Raw genomic sequence first — 23,191 nt, forward strand, 5'->3', positions numbered from 1 at the left:
GGCTCGGCTCGGCTCGGCTCGGCTCGGCTCGGCTCGGCTCGGCTCGGCTCGGCTCGGCTCGGCTCGGCGGCCTTGGCTGCCGCCTGGCGGTAGCGGCGCCTGAGCCTGAGCCGGAGCCGCGCGCTACCGCCGGTAGCAGCCTCCCGCCGTTACACGGGTGCTGGCGGGGCCGGTTAAGGAGCAAAGAACCATTTTGTCTTTCAGGCAGGAAGTTTGATGGTTGCGCAAAGCGATCACGCAGTTTCTGAGCTTCGCTTCCCTGAGGTAGGGGAAGGCAGAACCAAGCAGCAATAGAATACACAATTAGGTGTGAGAAAAGTGGAGCAAATGAGGTGCCGTGGTGGGGGAGAAGGGTTAGCAGGGAAGTTGATTACACGGGCCAGAAGATTCAGTGTGTGCTGTCAGCCTAGGAAAAACTTGGGGAAATCAAGGCTAAGTCAGTCCCAGAGAATGAACTTGGGACTGCTCTTTGGTGTGCTTGCCTCTGGTGAGTGTTTGGCAAACCTTAGCCTGAGCACCTGGTAGTCCCAAGACCTGATGTCAGCATTGAAGTTTTAGAGAATAAAACCCCCTATTCTTTTCAAATTATTGTTACGTGAAAACAAAAATACTGGGTTTTTTTTTTGCTTGCCTTTGGAATTTTTGAGTTGGGAGCATTCACATTTTCAAGTTTCCTCAACACCATGTCTTCAAAACCAGAACTCGAAAGCTTTTGTTCCTGGTGTCTTAAGAAACATAATGTATTCCCAAATCCATATATTAGCATAGTGCCATGCATATCTGGTATTGAGCAAAGAGGAGGAGAGAAATTGTGACTGGGCCATGTCAGTCCCAGTAATGGTGCCTCTAACTGCTATATTTCATGTAGTCATGGATAGGAAATCTTAAACTAGCCTTAATTCTTAAAGGTCCTAATAATAAGTTGGAGCTTGGTATTTGACGTGGTTTAGCCGGCTGCTCAGCCCCACACAGCCGCTCGCTCACTCCCCCACCAGCGGGATGGGGAAGGGAATCAGAACGGTAATGCTTGTGGGCTGGGATAAGAACAGTTTAATAACTAAAATGATAACAACAACAAAAATGCAAAGGAAAGGGAAACAATGAGAAGTGCAAAACCCCGGGGGGGAGGGGGATGAACCACAAAAACAAACCACACACAACGCAGCCGCTCACCACCCAACACCACGCCTTCCCAAGCCGCAACTGCCCCCCCCCCCAATATCCTGGTCACAGCATCACGTGGTACGGAATGAACGTGCCATTGGCCAGTGGGGGCAGCTGCCCCGGCCGTGGCCCTGCCCCTCCCAGCCCCCCGCCACGCGGCAGAGCGCGGGAAGCTGGAAAGGTCCCTGACCACCACAGGCACTACAGTGAAGAGAATTAACCCTTTCTCAGCCTAAACCAGCATATTATTTTTCAATAAAATATTTTTGTAAGTTACAAAGTTTATGTAAGTAATTTTTGCAGCACATGCAGTTCTAAATTTGTTTTAGGTAGTCGTGATTAAAAGTTAGCTTTCATACAGCATAGTAAGTCGTTTGTTGAACATAATAGACAGTACAAAGTTTATGCATGTATTGTGTGGTCTTTATAACTCCTTGATAAGCAAGCTTTGAGGTCCATGGTTGGTGTTTTTAAGTTCTGTAGTCTTCATAAAAGCTTCTTCAGCAGAGGGTCAGCCATGTGAGATAAAACTCCCCTTAGAAACAATGCAGATGCAAACCAGTCAATACACATGAAGAACTGATAAAGAGTGTTGTTCCAGATAGGAACCAATGAAAAAGGTAACGGATGTGATTTTAATTTTACTCACTCAGCTGGAAGCTAGCCATATCCTCTGTGATGTGGGTCATATATTGGTAAGCAGTTCTTTCCCCCTGGTGAAGGGGTGCCACCAGCCCTTCAATAGCTGATTTCCGAAGTAATTTTTTCCTCCTGTGATGATTGATGGCTGAAGAAGAAAATAGCTTTGATATATATAGATAATATATATATATATAGAAAATGAGACATATGTTAGTTCTATCTCTATATAGATCTATGTATTTATACAAAAAAAATCTGGTACTGTAGCACTGATCAGCAAGTTACTGTATCCTCTTACAAGGTCAAACAAGTGCTAGAGACTAAAAGATCATGTATGGTTTGGGAAGGCTTTTAGTATCTTTGGTGGTGCTTCTGGCAGTACCTTTATCATCTATGGCATGTACAAGGTGAAATGGAATTCCAGATGAGCATCTAACTAGTTTTATGTGATTACTTTATTAGGCTTTTTTTTCTTGTAATAAACTTTTTTAAAGGTTAAAAAAAATCAGTGGTACTTTTCAGTATTGCTAGAACTTTTAATTTTCTGTCTTAGAATTTTTCTACTTGTATATGGGTGTCAGTTTATCTCTTTTAGCATGACACTGACTTAAGCAGCAGATAGATATGTGGAGGATTCTTTCCTTTAAACTCCTGAACAAAATGTACATAGACTTTGTATTGTATGTGAAAGGTATGTGAAATCTTCTTTGTGCTATTAGGGTATTACTGCCATCAGAATGCTCAAGCTTCCCCTTTTTGCTTCTCCTCTAACTTGTCTTAATAAGTTGTGACCATACGAGACACGTATATGTTGGATCCTCCAGAAGCTTCTGTCTCTGCCTCTCTGGAGGAAGAGTCACTTTGAGGAAACTGTGCTTGGGAACTTTCTTCAAAGTTTCTCCCCCCCTCCCCTATTTTCCAAACATAAAGGGTTTTTGTCAGCTTTAGTATAATTGAAAGCTTTCTCAATTTGCAAAATACGAACCATGATTTTCTTCTTGGGTGATAAGCTGTTTGGACAGAGAATTCTTGTTCTTAGATTTCTGAGTTCTGTACCGGTTTCAGAAGTGCAGCACAAGGTGACTAATGCATATTTTTTTATGCTTTTGTATTCCGTTTTGGAAGAAGATTCTCCTTGAAATAGAGCAAAGTTCATATTCTTTAGAAAATGTAATTTTTGTAACAAGTTCAAGCTGTTACGCTAAAAGTTCTATAGCTTGGGGTTTTTTTTTTGTTCTTCCCACGTGCTTTCTCATATGCGTAAAAAAAAAAGGAGTATTTGAGAGGTCAAAACGCAACAGTGGTACTGCTGCAGGAAAATCTTGCAAAGCTCATGGCACTTACTCAAAGTGGGACATGCAGGTTAAGCTAAATCGAGTTCTTCCATCTATATTACATTTTCGGATTTGTCACTTGCATTTTTATTGAACGGGAATAACTCATAAGGATCTCTGGTTTAATGTTATATTTAAATTGTTCACTGTGTTTTCAACTACTAAATAAAATGATTGTGCCTTAGCTTGTTTTTAAACGTGGAACTCAGAAGGTGTAATGTGCCCACTCATCGAATTTTTATTTTAGAAACTGAGCTTTAGCTGGAGATACATATATATACATATAGGCTTTAATCTTTGTTAAAGCTGTGGGTAGCAGGCTATTTTTTTTCTAGGCACATGTTTGAAATTATATGGAAATATGGAAATAGTTTGAGATTTTGATGCCTTTGAGCTATAAATCCTACTGTTAAATAACTTCAGAACTGAAGTGTGTCCTGCCCCATTCTCTGTGTGATTTTTGTTACTGTGCAGTGCATTTCCTAGTGAATAGCATTTCTTTAAACAAATATACATTAACCCGTCCTTTTAAATTTGATTTGGTTGTAATTTCAACATATACTCACCTGAAAGTCCACACCAGACAGGTGGGTCCTCACCAGATAGCATTTAATGTGTTCTGTGTCAAGTGCTAGTATGGTCAGAGTATAACTGGTGACTCTCCAAAGTGTAGGCTCTGCAGGATACTTATTTTTTCAGCCTTGTGGTTTCAGATTTCAGAATTTTTGTGTGTCCCCACCCCCATCATGTGCCTTTTCCAAATTTGTGTACCACACAAATGACAATACTCAAAATAACAGGGATTATGCTACGCTGTTCATGTGCTGCTTGTGTGTGCTAACCTATTACTCAAGGGCAGCGTCAGTTTTGAATCATGAGGAGTATTGCAGAAGGCTGGGAATGTATGATCAGAAATAAATGATTAAAGGAAGCAATTTTTTTTCTTGCTGATGAGAGGGTACATTCTCTGTGTCTTGGCATCACGTCAGCAGCACCCGACTTGCATAATTTTAAGTACCTCAAATGGAATTTGCACCGTCTCCCAGTGCATCATTGCAAAATTAAGGTAGTACCCCTTGTTTTAAATATCAGTGACTACAATAAAAAATTGATTGGGAACTTAAAATGTTCATAACATACCAACTTATGAGTTTGAAAATGTTTTAGTTCTGCTAACAGGTTTAGTTATTGTGATGGATAAAGTGTTATGAATTCTTGTGAATATGTAGAACTTTATTTAATCACTGAACTGAATTTTTGAATAGCAATCTAATGGTTCTTTAAAATTAAAGTATGCAATGATAACTTGCTTTAAAAGCTATTTCCTCCTTTGATGTATTCAACATCTAAGTAGAGCTCTCTGAGAAGGTTAAAGTGGTGCTGGACATGGGTGTGCCATGATTCTTGAATTTTGTAATAAATAAATAAATAGTGTCCAGTATAGGTTTTGACTTGACTGAGTCTGCTGGCTCTTTAGTAGTGGGAAGCATTGTTGTGAAGGTGTATTTGTAAGGCTTCTGGAGTTTGAGTGAGGTTGTCCAGGTAAGAATGGAAAGGGATGCTGTGCCACTAATTTACTCTGATCCTGAAAGAGGCTCTGGTGGCTCTGTATTGATAGTGACTAATGATAGTCTTTTCCAAATGCTTGCTGATTACTGCAGGCAGCAAACAGGGAGTAATATCTAAATGCCCTGATGCCCTATTCATTTTGTGCTGCAGCCTATAGAAAGAAATCACACGTGCTATAAAGAATGTACCAAATTGCCATTGGGAGCACTGCAGTATGTGGGCAAAATAGAGTTGAAGTGCCTAAAAGAAGTGCGACAATACTGCTCCTGTTAGCCTAAAAGACAGCAAAATGATAGTACAAGTGGGAGAGAAGCAGTCTGAAGAGAAGTGTTGATCCCCAGTTGTTTCATAACCTTACCTGCAAAAGCTTAGCAATATACAGTCATTGTGAAAAGAGGCTCTTAGTGTTACTGTGGAGAAGTTGCAGAAGAGGCCTCTCTGAGCCAGAAACTACTGTAAGTTTAGATTGTACCAGAGCATGTAGCAGTTCAGGGATTCTAAATGCCTGGAGGGTTAAAAAAAAACCCAAACCAAAAGGAAGAAACTTGAAGAGAATACTCTGAACTTCCTTTGTCTGAAGTACATGTGGTATATGTAAGGAAAAATATCATTCAAATGTATGACTTGTGACCCTCCCTCACAGAACATTCCTGGAAGCAGTATCTCTGGGATCTTACTGTTTCATACTCTCAAAGCCTGTTTGTGTGTCTCTTCCAAATTAGTAGTTAGAAGATGACTGCAAAAATAAATGGCAATATGAACTACTGAATTTGGAATAAGTTTTTTTTGAGGATTCATTCACACTGTCACACCTCACGTACAAGCAGTAAGTATTTTTCCCTGGTGGGTCAGGGTAATCAGACCTTGCTGTGAGATGCAGATGTTTTGATTGCGTTGCTGTTAACCCTGAGAATTTAGGTGGCTGGCACTGTAATACTTTCAGGATTATGCACCCGGGGAGAGATGGCTCTGAGACTTGCAATGTGTTGTCCTTATACATCCTTTACTAAATGAGATCTTCGAGACCTGTCAGTCTGAGAGACCTATCACCTCCCTGTATGCAGATGGCATTACAAAGATGCTGCATCTGTAGAAGCCACAAGTTGTGTGGAACCCAACAGTATACAAGAGTGAAGAGAATGTAACTGTTCCTTAATCCAGTGGTGTGACTTCAATAGATCGGACTGCCTTTTTAAGCCTCAGGAGTCTTGGGCTGGCTGACCACGTAACAAGCCTTATTCAAAGATCAGCTCTGCCTGGGCAGCTAAAATATGTAAAGAAAGGGGCTGATAGTGCAATTCTAGGGAAGAAAAATGGATTTTTTTTTTTCTGGCACTGACTTTAGTATAAAGAAGAGTACGTAGAAAAGAGGTATCTGTTTTTCAAGCCTATGTTATCAGGCAATATAGCTCTGGTCTGAGTTACCTTTTAAGTCTTTTTATTTGAATTAATAGACTGCTGAGGGTGACGTCTGGAAAAGACTCTGATACCTATCAGTTCTTTCTGGGCTAAGGAAAATGGCTAGCTTAGTTATTTAGGTGAATTGCTAGATTACATGCAAGTATAATCTATTTTAATATTTTTCAGACTGTAAAACGGTAGTAAGATCATAGAAGGTTTGCTAGTTCTTTATTTGGGCCTGTACTTAATTCGTTCCTTTTAATTTGTTGTATGTTAAGATGTTGCACGAAGGCTCTGTTTTTCCAAGAGTCACTGTGCTAGATCAAGCTTAAGAGGCAGCTCTGATTTTAAGTTGTTCGTTAGAAGTGAAACAAAGTAGGACAGTGGATATGTGAAAGGAGTGTGTTGCAGAACATTTTAGTTTGTGTACAGGGCATTATAATTAAGATTTTAGCACTTCTTGGCCTCAAAATAAAGTTTAATACATATCTAGCTTACTTAAGGGATTCAAGGCTGTTATGAGACAAGCAGAAATCAGTATTATCTGACAAGGTTTCGTGAATGGGCACTGCAGCATTCCAGGATAGACCATTTTGGTGTTTCCAACCAGGAATTTGGCAAAATATAACTGGAAATTTTTGTTCCCAAGCATCTCCCTGATCCCAGTCCTTGAGAACCAATTGGACAAATGCTAAAGGGCCTGGTCTAGGGTCCATTGGTATAAATATAAGTCTCTTGATGCTGTAAAGATGCAGCCAGTTTGGTGGGAATTTTCACTTCCTTTAGGAAAGATCTGTAGCAAAGCTGTATGACGATAATTATTATTAAAAAAAAAAATAATCCATCTGCAGGTATCAGTTAATTTCAGTTAACAAAACCCCAATGCTCTTAGGTGTTCTTAATACTAGCCCGGTGCAGTCTACAGAATGGGGACAGTAAGAGTTCTTTAAACTCAAAACACTTTCAGTCAGCTAAGCTGTTTTAACAGGAAGTTTCTTTCAGCTGTGGTATGTACTGCAATATAAGCTGTGCCTGACAAGATAAAAGGAATGCAGCAGTATCAATGTGCTCAGAATGTGTTCCTGAAAAGTAGATGGTTTGTGATATAATGAAGCAAATTTTCCCCAAACAATTAATGTAATGGAGGGGCGGCGATGAGTGCAGAAATTTAATAAATGTGCATTAGTTAAATTTGCAGAGATTGTATGCATGATGTGAAGGAATGCAAGGCAAGAGCATGATCATCAGGACTGTCAGCTGGGGAGGTGTTAGCTTTTCAGCAAGCAGCTTTTCGAAGGGATCACTGCTCTGAAAGGTCCCAGCTGCCTCATTTGTGAGATTGAACACCTGACCATTACCCCATTTTTCTCTCCTTCACCTTGCTTAAGTTGTTTAATCTTGACTCATCAGAGAAAGGTGAAGGCAATAAAAATGTACTGTTGAAACATTTAACCCAAAGTGTAACCCCAAAGAAGGCAGCAAGAACGTTTAAAGTATAATAATCTGCTGGACTCCTCAGAACCTGATAGACTGTGGTAAGGCTACAGAGAAAAGAAGTAGAATCTCAAGAGTGGGGATGGGAGGGTAGGGTATGGGTGAGATTATTATATGTGCTTTGTGGCTGACAGTTGGGGATATTTTAGTTTTCTCCAAACTATTCTTGTGTTTTCAGTTTTCTCCCTGTTCTAATTTGCTTCTGTTTGTTAAGCACTTGTATTTAACTGATTGCTTATGAATGTGGCAGCATGGCTCCCTGAGTACTAGACAGGATAATTTAGTTTCTCAGGTTTCTCAGGTGGTGGCTAAGTTAGTGTTTGAATTGTTTAATAAGGGTCGATTAATAAAAATGGTTTTAATAATCTGTCAGTGTCTACCTTACAAATGCTTCCTCATGATTAGTGAAATCATACTTGCAGCAATTTTGAGTTGAAAGAACGGTTACTCTCCCCATTCTGTAGACTGCTAGCTGAGGCCCAGAATTAGTTTGAAAAACATAATAGTATTTTGGTGTTTTTTAAACTGAAGCTGATACCTGCAAATGGATTATATATATTTTTTTTATTATAATTGCCTTCATGCAACTTCTGAATTCAGAGGATGACTCCCCTTAAATTAAAGCAGAGTTTAACACAGAAACTAGTTTTACTTGTTTTGGGAAAAAACAGACTTTCTAGGTATCCATGGCAAATGGTGGAATCAATACAGGGATAAAGGTTGAGCTTTCTAAAGCAGCTTTCATAAAACTATTCCTTCTGTGCTTTAATTCCTTGATCATGTTCACCATCTCTTTCCAAAATAAAAGAGGCAGGCAACATGCAAATTATTTTCTCTTTTCAAAACAAAACCTCATTTTGTTCCCAGAACACAGAGAATGTACATGGACAAAGATACTACCATGAAAAGCAGTATGTGGTCATGTTATTGTGATACCTGATGCCGGCTTCAAAAGAACATACGGCCCCCTCTAAATGGAACAACATAGCCAAGTTTTGGAATACTTGGAATACTTTGCGAATAAGATAGTCTTAGACCTTGCTATATGAGATTAGATGGAAGGGGGTCTGGAGACGCTGTATCCTTGAGTAGAATAAATAAGGGAAATATACTAGAATAAGCTAGTTTAGTATCAGTGAGAATTATGTAACCAAGGCAAAAACGAACCGAGCAGAGACTGAGTTCAGCCAGCAGACACGGTGAGGGAGACTATCAGTGATCACCAGAAGACCACCTGGACGACCACCAATGAACACGACTGCACACGCATTAAGGACATTTGCATATATGAATGAGTTCCAAGAATAGTATGAATGTGATAATAATCTCCTAGAAATCTAATGAATATGTATATTTTGATTGCATATAACCCCTGTAGTGGAGCAACTTGGTGCACACGCTAGGAGGAGCGATCCCCTGTGCACCTGGTGCCGCAATAAAGAATGCCTGCTTTCTAAAACTACAAACTGAGTTTTAGAGGGTGCTTATATTTGCAGATTTATGGTATCAACTGGAGTCTTGTTATCATCTATGTGATGAATTAAATTGGCATTAATTATGACACTTTCTAACTTTAGTGTTTTACTTTGCAATAGTCAAAATCTTATGACAGGTTTTGTTTCTTTTGAGTTTTTGTATGTATATGTGAAACTTGTGAGGTTCAGCTTACTTTTTCTTTGGAGGAGTGGAAAAAAATACTGTTTGTATTTTCAGCAGTAGAATTAGCATCTTAAGATCCACCAGAAAGATTTTTGCTGACTTAACTAATTTTGTAGGTGTCAGTGATAATTGAATGGACTGGCATCAGAACGAGGATAAACAGAGTTTTGTCACTGGGTGCTCTCTGTAAACAGGGAAATAGTTTATTCAGTTTTGGGAGAGCTGCTTGCTACTGCTGTTAAGTGACGTAGGGAGTGCAGCTGCCTCCTTCAGCCCAGATCTTCTTCTGCCCAGCTGTTGGAGCCCAGGCTTGGGACCCAGGGTCTCTGCCCAGGCTGAGGGATGAGGGTGATGTTCTCCTGTTTGTAGGTTCAATTAGTAAAGAAGCAGAGCACTTGTCCCAGAGACATACACACACAGAGAGGACACAGTTACAACTGGTCACACGCACTGCCTCAGAGGGGGTGCAGCCTCCCACAGCACCCTGACAGAGGGCTCACACGAACACAAGGGCTGGCAGCCCAGCCCCCTGCCCCCTCCCGGGCTGGCTGAGACAGAAGGTCACTGGTGCAGCACACACAGATGCTCTCCGGGTTCACAAGCACATGCACGTTCATGGATTCCCTGAGTACTGTCATGGCCCCTGTGCCTGCCTGGCCCCCGTGCCCTGAGCCAGGGTTTCCTACTGACTGGCTGGTCTAGCTTGAAGTTTGTTGGTGATTACACACACACCCCCCATGCGCACCAGGTTTGGGGAGGGTACAGATACTCTTCAGCACCGCAGGGTTTGCAGTTGCAAAGTCCAGGTGGATCTTTGTCAGAGTGGCGGCTGTAGTTTCTTGATAGCCCATCAGCTAGCATGACTGGCAAAGTTTCTTTCTTGTCATTGTCTCCATGTTTGCTTTGTCAGGTGTGTGTCTTTGTATATTTTTGTTTCTGTCTTCCCTCTATTTTTTTCTTGGATTCTCAACTGACCGGGTCCACAGTCAAGATAACCTTGCTGGAATAAAGATTCCCACACTCTCACATACCCTTACCAACTAGTGTGACTGACCAGGTTTGGTTCTCATCACTGCATCCCACATCTTTTGTCCATCAGGTTTATGTCCCTGTATGTTCCTGTTTGTGGCTTCCTCCTTTTCTCATTTTCTCTTGCTGCACTGAAAAAGGTCCTTGACCAGATACCCTGACAATTACCTTCCACGTACCCTTACTGTAGCCATTGTGGAACATAATTTTGTATCTGCCAGCTTAAACCCTTGGCCCATCTCCTGGATCTACTTATGTCTGCAGTCTGGATTCCTACCATACATCTCATGGTCGTTATACTCTTTTCTTCTTTCTCACTACTCTTCATCTTACGCCAACTTCTTTCCATACTTTTCTCCCACCCAATCACAGTTAAGACTTCGGTGTAGTTATCCAAATTGCTACTTCCTGCTTGTTGACCTCCTGTTGTAATTTCCTATTCTATTACTCTTCTCAGATAGTTTGGCTTTTCTTGATTTCAAGCTGATGCTTGCTCAGTTTGTTTAGTCCAAGATGTCTGTCACTTCTTTGGCAGTGATTAAAAACATATGCCATCGTGTTAAAGAATGCTTTTAATAATTTGCAGAATACCTTAGTTGTGGCACTGGGAGTTATTAACAGTCAGTGAATTTTCCTAATGGAAGGGTTTCAATTTTTTTTTTTCCTGAATTATTAACTTCTGCATCTGTAGCGTTCTCTAGCAAGGAGCTCTGTGGCTTAACTTCAAGTTGTTTGGAAAAACTATTCTTTTCTTGTGGTGGTGTTTTAGCTTTGGACCTGATGCATAGTACTCTCTTTTGATTCTTACTGTATTAGAAGAGAGTGAACAGTCATTTCTCAATGACCTGTTTCATGCCATACATAGTACAACTCTGTCATATTCACCTCTGTTTCTTCTCCATAAGAAATTGTTGAACCTAAGTTGTCATCACAGTATTGACTGCTTATCCTACTCTTTTCTTAACAAATGTAATTTATACTCCTGTAGTGTCTTAATGTTGCCAGTGTCCTTGTTCTGTCAGCCCAGCCCCTCTGCTGACTTTCTACAATTTGTGGTCTGTGTAGGGGAAGTAGTATACCTAAAGGATTCTTTACAATCAGCATAGTGACTAGAAGGAAGAACTGCCATAAAGAGTAGAAACAAATTCTCAGTTTGATTCCTTAAATCTGCCTCAAAAGATTGTCAGTTGCTGTTTATGCCACAGTCCACCTTTTTTTTCTTGTCAACATTTTTAGTGATGATCTTTTTTCCTGGAGTTGAGCCTTCAAGACCAGGCACTGGAAAAGGAAGATTTCCCTTCCAACTCAATGTTATGAGCAGCAGTATAAGCCAACCATCAGGATAGCATGGCTAAGCTTCTATCCCCTGAAATTTACTAGTTGCTTTAGGGCTGTATTATATGTTTAAATATATATCTATATCAAGCATAAATGTATATGTAAATAAACATATAAAATCGCACACAAACACATATGTAAAAAGATACATAAAACTAAAGAATGTACATGTGCCAAGTTTGAATTTCAGAAATAAAATTAACTTGTCTGCATTTTTGTCTATACAGAAACTTAGTTCCAAAGGCAGTTGCAAAGGAAACACGTAAGTCTCTGTTTCATTGGATAATGGCCCCACAGATTAAATTCTCAGCATTGTCTTGATACTATAAAGCTGAAGGCCTAACTTAAATAATAAAATCCCACAACACATCTAGGTCTACTTTCTAAAGAATAGTATAACTTATTTTTTTAACATGTCTTGAACTCCTGTGCTAGGTTTGTGGGGTTTAAAAACATAAATAACTTATGATTTTAATAAATTTTTAGCTGATTTATTCTTTAATTTTTACTCTGTTAACCTTTTAAGAAACATATACAGACAAACACCTCCTAAACAAACACCTCCAAAGCAGACAGAAGGTCTTGCTTCTTTGTTGTGATTATTCCTTGTGCTTAAAAAAGCATGAGAAGTTAATTATGCATGTGCTGCCAAGAGGAGCTGGAACAATGAGTGGTGCTTAAAATGGTTAAAAAATCAATGTTTATTACATGTCTTTCTTATGGACAAGGTGAAATGAGCTGTACAAAACTGATGTTTTAAAACTATTGAGCAGGAAAGAAAATTAACATCAACAGCAGGTGGCAGTGCTAGCAAGATCTGTTTCTGGTGTGTGTATTCAACCAGTGTTTGTACGGTGTCAGCTCTTCAGCAGAAAGTTAGTTAAATACCACAAAATCAGTGAAGTTGCGTGTTTTTGGGATAAATAGTAATAAGATATTGGTCACAGCCTTGTTTCAAGAGGTTTCTCCTGGTGAAAATGTGAAGTAAAATGTTTTACTTTCGTAAGTGTGATTGTATTTTGTTGTATGACATAGCAAGCTTATTCTGTGCTTGCTTTTAGATGGAATTGTGAATGTATACAGTTCATGTAAGAATAAATAGAAAAAATGAGTGAAAGCAAAAACTGATGAAATAAGTATTGTTATAAAATTTCAGACATGCCAACATCACAGTTCATGGTAATTCTGAAGCCATTATTACAGATTTGTCATGTCTTTGCTAACGCAATGCTCTTTGTCAAAGCCTATGAATCTGTTGGTGTTTTAAAGAGCATTTTAAAAAATTGCTGAAACAGTTTATTTTAAAGACCATATTTTGTCTTTCCCTCATATTGTTGTGCTAAATTACATTTATACATTTAACTACAGAACAAATTGCTAAGCTGGTTTATTATTTTTTTACTTAATTGGCCCTTGGTGCAATTTACTACTATTTATGGCAGCTTTAACTTCTGCCAGTGGTTAGCATCTCGCAAGGAGCAGTGCAGCTAGAGATGACATTGCTGAGGTTCAGTGTGCTTGTGTTTCTCCTGTTAATTAGCCTAAAAATAATGCCAGCAGTAGAGAGGGGGAGGATCCTAGCTGCAGAGAGCATGAGACCAGTTATAGCTGACGACTGTCCCCAGGCACGCTTCTCAAGCAGTATTTTGAGGTTTCTGCAGAAGCCTGCTGTATATTGGTGAAGTGTTCCCACTGTGCTTCTTAAAAGAGAAAATTAGTGAAACTAGTAAAAAATTCAAAGGTAAGACAAATGGAGTTCAGAATGTTGTGTTCAGAAATCACAGGCATTCTTATGGCACTGGTGTAGAGTCAATGTATGTTAATGAACTTCTTTCAGTGTTGTTTCATTGTAAGAAGTGAATTAGATCCTGTTGTTTCTGGTCTGTCTAATCATATGACTTCCTGATGTCATCAGCTGTGTGGACCACTAAGTCTGCCTTGATTCTGCCTCATTTAGTAAGAGGAAGAAGGTTGAAGAAAGCCTGACAAAAGACATAATATAAAAATATAATGTCTGAATTGCAGTCTTTCAAGGTTTTCATAAGGTCTCAGCTGATTCATAATATTCTGCTTTGAATTAGAGTTGTCTTACAAATTTTCAGTAGATGACAGATTAATATGGTTAGCAATAAGAGTTTAAGGGGCTCCTAATGATTGCGTCATTTAGAGAAAAAAAAAGATATTAAATAAGTATCTTACAGATGATCAGTTTTTCAGTAAAACTTACCTGCTAAAATACAGGACTTTATCAACTCTGGTCTTTGGTAATCTATGTATTAAATTAAAGCACAGCTCTTTTCAAATCAATATAATGAATTGATTTGTACACATTTCAAGCAGCAGTGCTTTCTTTGGATTTTTGGTATTGAATTTGCACTGCAGTTAAAGCATCTTTTTTGTATAATTAGATCTATATTTGTTAGCTTCTCCACTGAGTTGACACTGAGTTTAAAAGGCAGAAATGTAAGATAAAGCAAAATATACAAATGCATTACTTTTTAAAGAAAAAGATACTGAGGTACTCTTTTCTTGTATGAAATATAACAAGTCAGAAAGCAGGGTATGCTGTGTTTTGATTTAAGCTATTTCAGGTGTTTTAACTAAAAATCTGAAAAAAAATATTATTTTGTGTTTAAGAAACGTGAAGGTTTTCACAAAAATACTAGATTGCTTTCAGTCAGCACCTCTTGGCTTTTACCCATTTCTTTAGTGATGTTTTCAAGCAGGCAAAGAGTTTGCCTATACTGGTTTCAAGGTATTCCTAAGCTTTTAAAATATCTGCCTCTCTACTAATAAACCCTTAATTGCAGCAGCAAAACCAAGCTGAGAGCTAGGTTAAACTGGCTGGTTATGAGCAAGGCTGCAGTTAGACAGCTAGTATGTGAACTAGCTCATGTAAAACTGGTGGTGTAACCTAAGTATAAAACATGTGTGATAGTACTATGCTATGCATGTTGCAGTATGTATTGATGTTTGGGATGCATGAGAGATTTGGATGTTAGTACCCATTTGTGTCAAAGGAATCCCAGCAACAAATAGTGTATATGAATTAGTGGAAAAAATTAATGGTTAATCATGCAGTTTTATCTGAGTTCAGACAAGTTAGGGGAGATGTTACAAATATGAATGATTGTTGACCATTGCCAGCACAGTCTGAGAACCTCAGTAGAGGGTGCTCATGAGACTTGAGAGAGTACAAACCAGTGGATCAGTCCAATTTCTGAAGAGATTAAAGCAAACAAAAATAACATCCCAGATAAAAGGATTTCGTGTATAAACAAATCAATTTTTGACATTATATGTGCTAGTTCAATTTTGTAGCAAAATACATGGTTCGCAATACCAAAGCTAGGGAGTGTGCATTTACCTGTCTTTGTTTATGTGTAAAGTAGTGACACCAAGAATGCTCGTATATGCACAACACAGAGGAACTGATGCCTTTCTCATCCTACAAAGCAAGCAAAATAGACTGAAGGGCAGCAAAGCAATGTGTGTGTGTTTTATCTCTATATGTTTACTTATGTATGATACGCATTTGCTTTGTGTATATGCATTAGTTCTAAATTTGTCATCTGTATAGTACCTGATCTTGAGTGTGATTTACTCTTTCTTTCCAAATACTAAATTATGTTTTGTTTTCAAAATGTCAGTTCAGATGGTTTGTTTAATTGAAATTTGACACAAACCAGTACTTGCCAGGGAAAACTTTTCACTCCCATTACTGTAGAGAGCATAAGGTGGAGAGGAAAAGTATCAGGATAAAAACAAGTTAATGTACCCAGTGAATATTTGCATAATCTCCAGTTATGCTTAAAAAGCATGAAGAAATTTGAGTTAGGTGTTTGCATTGATTACAGGAAGACTGAGGAAGAAGGCCCAAATAAGGTGAGGTGTTTGGAGGGGAAAAAAAAAGGCACAAGCAATAATTACTAAATGTTTTAAAAAATGTTTGTTTTACAGCAAAGAAGTCACTCGATAGATATTGGAACTAGAAAGCTAGGTCTGAAAGTGTAAGAATTTTGCTCATGAGCCTAAGAGCTTATATGCTAAAGTTTCCTCAAATATAGAAGTTTAGAAATGTTATAGCACGCATAAGAGGGGAGAGATTGTAGATTATTTTTAGGACCATAATAGGTACAAGTAAAGCTCATAATTTCAGGTATGTGAAGTAATTATGCTATAATACTTAAACAACAGCTTTAACAATATTAATACATGTGGTATTTGCTAGAACATTTTTTCAAACATATGCTACAAAGCTGATTAATTCTATCCTTGTTGCCAAAATCTTGCTTCGTTTTTATTTAGCACTATTTGGTGTAGCATGTCTGTTTAACAGTGACCTATCTGTAAATTAATATTGACTTGTAGAGAAAAATGTTACCTATAAGAGCCTAGGATCAGTCCCCTTTCTGTAAATTCTATACAAACGTTTGATTTGGTGTACATTGGTTTTAATGGTAATCCATTTTAACTATTATAAAGACAATCCAGATCCAGAATCCTGAATTTGCTTACAACTACTTTTTAAGGTATAGTCATGGGGTTTTTTCTTTGTATGGTTAGGATTAGTTCTTGGCCAGTGATTTTAGATTCTTTTTATCTTCTTTTCTCTAACTTTTGGTCTTCCTGGTTATCATTACTTTGTGTTCTAGTTACATTTGAAAATCCAGACAAAACCATATTTCATGTCGTGCAAACTACAGTAAAATTGTGCTAAGCTAAGGGATATTGCAGACTGGACTTTGAGATTTCAAGTGCCTAAGAGAGCTGTTTATTGATTCTGGTTAATAAGAATCATATTAATGTAGAGATGGCGTGACTGACCTTGATTACAACAGAATTCTCATGAAACCATGTACTACCTGCACAATAATACGTCAATAATAATAATAGCAATCTACTCAAGTTGTTAATGCCGTAATTAAAAAATCATATAAATGTGTTCAGCTGTTGTGTGGCACAAAGTAAAAGAAAAACTGATATATCTGAGTAAATATGTGAAAAAAACATTTAATAAAAGGTCGTGCTTGCATTGACAGTAAAGCCATGAAAGGGTTTGAATACTTAAAGATATGGGGGTTTTGCCACTAGAGGGTGCACAATGCCCAAGAATAGCAAAAAAGGGGGTGAAATCCTTTGCTACTTACATGCTCTGCAGGAGCCCAAAAAAACATGTCTGAGGAACCTTATATGTTTAACATTTCAAGGAGCATTCAAAGTTTCCCAGAGCATTTCTCTGAATGTCTGAGTCTGCAGCTGACTGACTCAGGGTGGATTTATGATAGCTTTCTTTACCTAAATCCTCTGAAAAGCAAGTTGTCACTGTTTATTCTTGCAAACCTAAAATATGCTTAAAACTCTTTAGAGTACTGGAAGCAAAAAAGAATTTAATTTACTATGATAGTTTTAGGTATTATTCCCTTTTGTGCTCTGAACTTTGTAGGCACTTTGCATGAAAGATGATAATCACTGAGTGATTAGAGTTTACCTATAAAGCTTCCATTAGAATCTCACTTTTACTGGGTATTACAGTGCAGGTGTTGCATATCTGCAGGGAACATTTGGTAGAATAAAAACCAGAAATGTAAGGGCAGGTGATGCATAGGATTATAGACCACAAAATACTCTGCCTTCTTAAAATTACTTCATAATTTGAAATACTGAATGTGGTTATTCTGATCTATTGGGTTTGATCCTCATTTTCCCTTTGTGTCCAAGTACATGTAATGTTGTGTTGTCCTCTGAATGATGTTCCTTTTCTGTATTTAGTTTCCGATTCCAGAAGCATATGAAATAAGAAATAAGAAATTAGGAGCAAAGTTGTCTAAAATATTAACAGATTTTTTTTGTCTTTGTACTGGTTGATATGAGGCATTCCAGGCTCCCTTTAATACTTCATTTTCTGTCTTTCAGCTAATTAAAGGGTCTCTGGTGGAAGCAAGACAGATGCCCAGAACCAGTTGGAGGGTATGTGAAACGTATGGCTACATGGAGTACTTGTTTTCTTACGGTATTCTTCAGAGGCCAATATCCTTGGTCTGGGGACATCAGCTCTAAAGGATCTCATACATCAGAACAATAGTATGAAGGCTGGTAACAATAACCAGCCAGGGACCGATATATTCTTTGTGTATTCACTTCTACAACATTGTCAGGAAAGATAATTGTAAGGGACCTGTGGCCAGATGGGTTGAGCACACACAAGTTGTATTTGTATGTTCCAAGATACAGTCCAAGAGCAGGTCCCCTTTCTCCCTGTGTCTTGGCACCTTTGTTTTCTTGGAGCCAGCTATCAGGGCTGCCTTCTGGCAGTGCCTTTTGTAAAAAGAAGGAAGCACAATTAGAAAAAAAAAAAAAAAAAGAAAGAAAATAATACTCTGACTAAATTTTATTATATTGTTTGATTATTTCAGTGAAAGTAAAGGTTATTCCTTTCCCTCCCACTCCATGCTCTGTGTAGTTAAAATCCAGACCATCTGGTACTATGAATATTCCTACTGTTAAACTTCACAGAGATCTCTGAGCACCAGAGAAGAGTTAAGCAGTGGTGGTTAAGGTCCACATCCTTACCACTCTGCATAAAGGCTTGCCATACCTAACACATCTTTAAGTAGTGTGCAAATTCTGAGCTAAAGAACCTCTTCCAGGGCTAAAAGAGCAATTCATTTCATAAAGCAGTGGTTCTGCAACCATTCTTCAGGCTGCCAGCTCCTGTTAACTAGTGCCACATGTAGTGGGTTTCTCAATATGGAATAGATCACTAAGCACACCACATTTGTTTCATATAAAACTCTAGGACATAATTGCCTATGGCTTTCATCACTATCATCTCATGATGCATTTTAATTTGTCTTACAGAGTTGAAAGGCTCTCTGTGCCCTTACCCATAATCTTGAATCATTCAGGCCACTTGTAGGTTGTTTGAAATACTTTGTAAGCAGCTGCAGGTACAAACTGCAGCACTGAAAGGAAAAAAAATTTCAAAAAAATACTATGTCCATTAAAGACTGTTAATGATATGCACCGTCTTATGAGAACAAAGCAAACATTGGGAAGGAGTACAGGCAGGGAAGATGAAAGCAGGAGGCTCATTTTCAGCATGTTAGAAAAATGACTGAAGAAGAGTCAAGAAAATTCTTCACTGCTATGCTTCCCTCCCTCTTTGGAGGGTGGAGGGAAAAAGTATTTCTTGATTCCTTCGGAAAAGAGGCAGAGGTTGTCCTTTTGCAGATTTTCTATGTTTTTTTTTAACGATGAGATGTGTGTTGAAGTGTTTTAGGAGACACAAAGGAGCAGGAAAGCAGAAAATAGCTGCCAACAAAAATAATTTAGGAAAAAAGAGAGGTGAAAGCAAATGCGTTTTGACCTATATACTTGTAGTCTTCCCTGGCGCTCCCCCGCCCACCCCCCCACCCCCCCCCCCCCCCAATCTTCTGCTCACACCTGCTTCAGACTGTTTGTCTTTTACCTAGTTGTGGCATGATGATTCATGATCACCCTGTACATTGTTTTTCAGGATCTTAGAAGGTGGCTCACACACTGACAGTGCTTTAGAAAACTGGCCCAGGAGCTGAGTCAGACCTGTGAACTAGAGAGGTCATTCTTCTGATCTTTGTGTGTGTGGCTGTTGGAGCTGAAAGGGTACAGGGATGAGTTCTTTCAGGGAATGAACTGCGCTGTGATTATAGAACTGATTAAGCTTTAGTGACCTCTCAACTGTCTTTCTAGGGAGCATCCTATGTCTGGCATTCCTAAATAGCATGATGTCTAAATGTCATACAGTTCTCAAAATCTGAAAATCCAAGTTAACTACAATATCTAAATTAAATGCAGTAGGCTATACGAATACATATCATCTGTTCTATGCAGTTTCTCCATAAAATTCCAAATCAGAGAGTCAATAAAAGGAAGAGACTGAACACAAAATGAAAGGAGGGGTCTGTGTGGCTTTGTAACTTTGTGCAGTCCATCAACACCATTGAGAGGCTGTTTTATATTAGAGAAATTCAAAATGCAGCATGAGCAAAGGTGTCATAAACTTTCTCCTGTGTGCCTTTGCCTCTCAGAAAGCATATTATGCTCTTCAGAGAGCATAGCACATGGTTTAGCACAAAGGATTCAGCTTGTCCAAAATGAAAAATTTGTGCTTTTTGTCTCTTTGTAAGCAAAGATCAGTTGTTTCAGGAGTTTCATACAAAATCTAGGCATGGAACAAAATTGAAGGTAGTTGTAAACTAGACCTGAGGCCTACAGGATAGCCTATAATTTAAAATGGCTGGTGACTGCTTTGTGGCTACAGTGGTGCCACAAAGTGTCTGCAGAATCACTCAGAATTCTAACCTGTTCTTCTAGATTTATAAGAAACCTCATCTTTTTGATACATTGGGAATAGTTTTGCAGACAGTTCTTTCCTTAGTGTTTTAATGTTTTTTGTTGGTTTTTTTTACAGAAACAGGATGTCTTGTTGATCGTATTTCTTGACAAGTGGTGGGGTTTTTACCCAGGGCAAATCAGGATGGTTCAAGAATGTAATCTGTTGCACTCCTCTATTTTGTGTGGTTGATTCTCTAATTAGCTGTGACAAAGGTATGCTTAGTGAACCTGTTTTTTTGAAGTGCTTACTAGAAGCATGTGACTTATCATGTCTTTTGTAAACCTACAGATATTGCCATGTGCTAGCAATTTAAGCTAGCATTTGCAAGTTGATGGTGTAGCAGTTAAATTACTAGTGAGATAATTGCACTAAAGGGTCCCAGAATGTAAAAGTAACAAATGCTATGGCTAAGTAATTTTGGTAACTTGAAAAGGACATCTGGCCAAACATGCATGGCCTATATTACTTTAAGTCTATACCTTCTGAAGAGAACCACATGTATAGAGAACTACGTGTGTTTCTTGACCCCTTCTACATAAACGTACGTGTTCTCTGAATTAATTTAATGTCTGACTTTGTAAGGTCCTGAACAATCTACAACTGGATAATAAGAGACTGCTGAGCACAGGATAGAAAAAGACCCAAAATATTATTTTACTAAGACCTTTCAGTCAGCTATTGCATTTCATATCAGAGGATAAGGTGTTTTGCTGGTGGCTGAAGTGATGCTTTTATAACCTTTGCCGAATTATGGGGCTGTTGTTAGAATTTATTAGCTAACAATTTATAACTTTTTGAGATCCTTGGGTAAGGTGCTGTAGAGGTGAAATAATTACTTTGTGCTTGTAGAAAATTTTCATCATAGTAAATAAATAAAAATTATGGTGAATCATTATGTAGCAATTCCATAAAATAATGATTAAGGTAGAAGAATTAAAAAATATTTTTCCTTTAATATAAATAATAAATTAAGATTGTGATGATTGGTATTAAGATGGAGTATTGTATGTTCTTGCATGACAACAGAGTTTAAAGGTTTACATAGGAAAAAAAGTGTCAGTTTTTGCGGAACACACCTGTTATCCATTTTATTTGAAAATGTAAAAATTGCAATATTTATCAAAACTGTATCATTCCTATGATTTTTTTTATTGCTGTTTAATATTGTTTTTAATTTTTTTTATTAAGCACTCATATGGTCAAAGCATCTAAACTGTGTTATGATTAATGAGGAGAGGCAGATGAATATTTTTGACTTGTAGCTCAATACACTAAACCTGCTTTTGCATTAAAATACCCATTGCAAACTTGTTACAGGACGATTTAATGTAACACTATTATAAATAAGTTAAATGAACTCTTGTGTTAGAAGAGGAACCTGGAATAGAGCCAATCTTTTCTCATGCCTACTCTATCATGCTTTTTAGAGAGAGCCTGCCTTTTTCAGGCATAGAGTCTTCATAGCCTCACTGAAAATATTAGTTATGGTCTTCTCTCTAGTGTGAGATTGGAGTTAGACATATGAGAAGAGGCTTTATTGTTCAGACTTGCCTCCAGAAAGGAAAGGTGCTCATAACCATTCATCTTTTTCCAGAAGAAAAACCTGTAAAGGTGCCATGCTGTGACTGTAAGGCTCACTCTTTACACCTCACCTCCTAATTCTCTGACACAGAGATTGACTGTAACACATTCCCAGCACAGTTCTACAATATCTCTCTGACTTGCGACTCTTTCTGCAGTGAAAGGTGCCAGGTTATTGCACTACAGCCAGGCCTGTATCTCTTAGAAAGAAAACCAAGCTTAAAGAAGGTTGACTGAGGGTACATTTTCAAGGCATCAGGCTGGCAGTATGGTTGCTGTCCATCAATTGACCTGTCTAGTCTGAAGGCATACCCCTCATATAACTGCACATACATGCGTATCTGTCCTGTGGCTGTAGAATACCACATGCCTTTCCTGCAGCTTTTTCACCTGGTCACATGCTTGGATTCTTGCACATTGGCGCTCAGGTAAGTTGGAAAGCCTTGACAAGCAGGAAGTAGAGTAGTAGTCAAAAAGAGAATAAGTCAAACTGTCTCATGAAAAGAGTTTTAAGATATACTTTGGAGTTTTTTACTCTCTGGAACAAAAAGTGTACTGGGTTGTTGTCAGGCATAAATGGGTATAACCTGTGAGTACAAAGACATTCAAGCAAGTTTGTTGGCTTATTGCAGTAGTAAGACAAGTAATAATTTTAGTTGAATTGTAATACAAATTAGATGTCTTCTCCTTGCCCCAGGTAAATTCATGGTCAGATTAATCAAAACGAATAAATAATGCTTTTACGTTTGCATTCCTTTTTACCTACCATTCCATTACTTCTTGCATCCATACTAAACAACATTCCATTGCTTCTTATGTATAAAGAAGGGAAACTGCCTGATAATGAACTCAGTGACCATCTTTGACCACGAAAAGAACATTTTAAAACCGGAACACAGAGGTGGGTTCTGCAAATAGAACAATCTGAATTTTTGATCAGAATAACAGGATTGAGGTGGTCCAAACATGCCTGGTTTCCCCTCAGTTCTGATTGCCTTGTTAGGAGGCTTATGCTCTTTGATCCAACTGTGAACAGAATAGGACATTTCTTTTTGTCTTTAGATTATCGTCTTTTCTGGACATGTTTCTAGCTATTGCAGCCTTTTTCATATCCAGGAGAAGGAATTGAAGAGGTGTATTTGCTTCTATATGCACACTGATTCCATCTTGCAGGGTGGGTGCCGTGGCAGTATCCCATGGGAGGAAAGGCGGGATTCAGAACATCTGTACAAGAATGTTTTTTATGTATCCTAAAATGTGTTGGACCTGTACTGTATATTTAGTTATTTAATATGCTGAGAATTTTATGCCTATAATCTTTCTCTATTCCCTTTCTGAAGCAGGTTATGGAAGAAAGACTGGGAATTGAAAAGAAAATTAAGTGCCCCACACTCACAGGCCCTTTCATAGTCCCTACTTAAGCTTTTGTATTATTTATTATTATTATATATTGGAAAGGTACTTAAGTGTGTCTTCTGTCCAGTCCAATTCTAAGGTTGTTTGTGCAAGGCCACCCCAAAGCCAGTAACCTCTGATTTATAGTAAAGTCAGATTGTGACCAATGGTTTTAAATACAGTGAAGATCTTGGTAGTAGGAGAAACA

General features: G+C 38.3%; 1 long non-coding RNA gene across 1 annotated transcript; it reads left to right on the top strand.

The window, feature by feature from the left end:
* The first annotated feature begins 16 nt into the window (after positions 1-16).
* Positions 17-22,848, top strand: LOC135310575 (uncharacterized). The gene is made up of 3 exons (XR_010370665.1): positions 17-264; positions 17,547-17,600; positions 19,150-22,848. It is a non-coding gene; the product is annotated as an uncharacterized LOC135310575 (long non-coding RNA).
* Positions 22,849-23,191: the final 343 nt, after the last annotated feature.

The sequence above is a fragment of the Phalacrocorax carbo genome, chromosome Z, assembly GCF_963921805.1.
Source record: "Phalacrocorax carbo chromosome Z, bPhaCar2.1, whole genome shotgun sequence".
Classification (NCBI taxonomy): domain Eukaryota; kingdom Metazoa; phylum Chordata; class Aves; order Suliformes; family Phalacrocoracidae; genus Phalacrocorax; species Phalacrocorax carbo.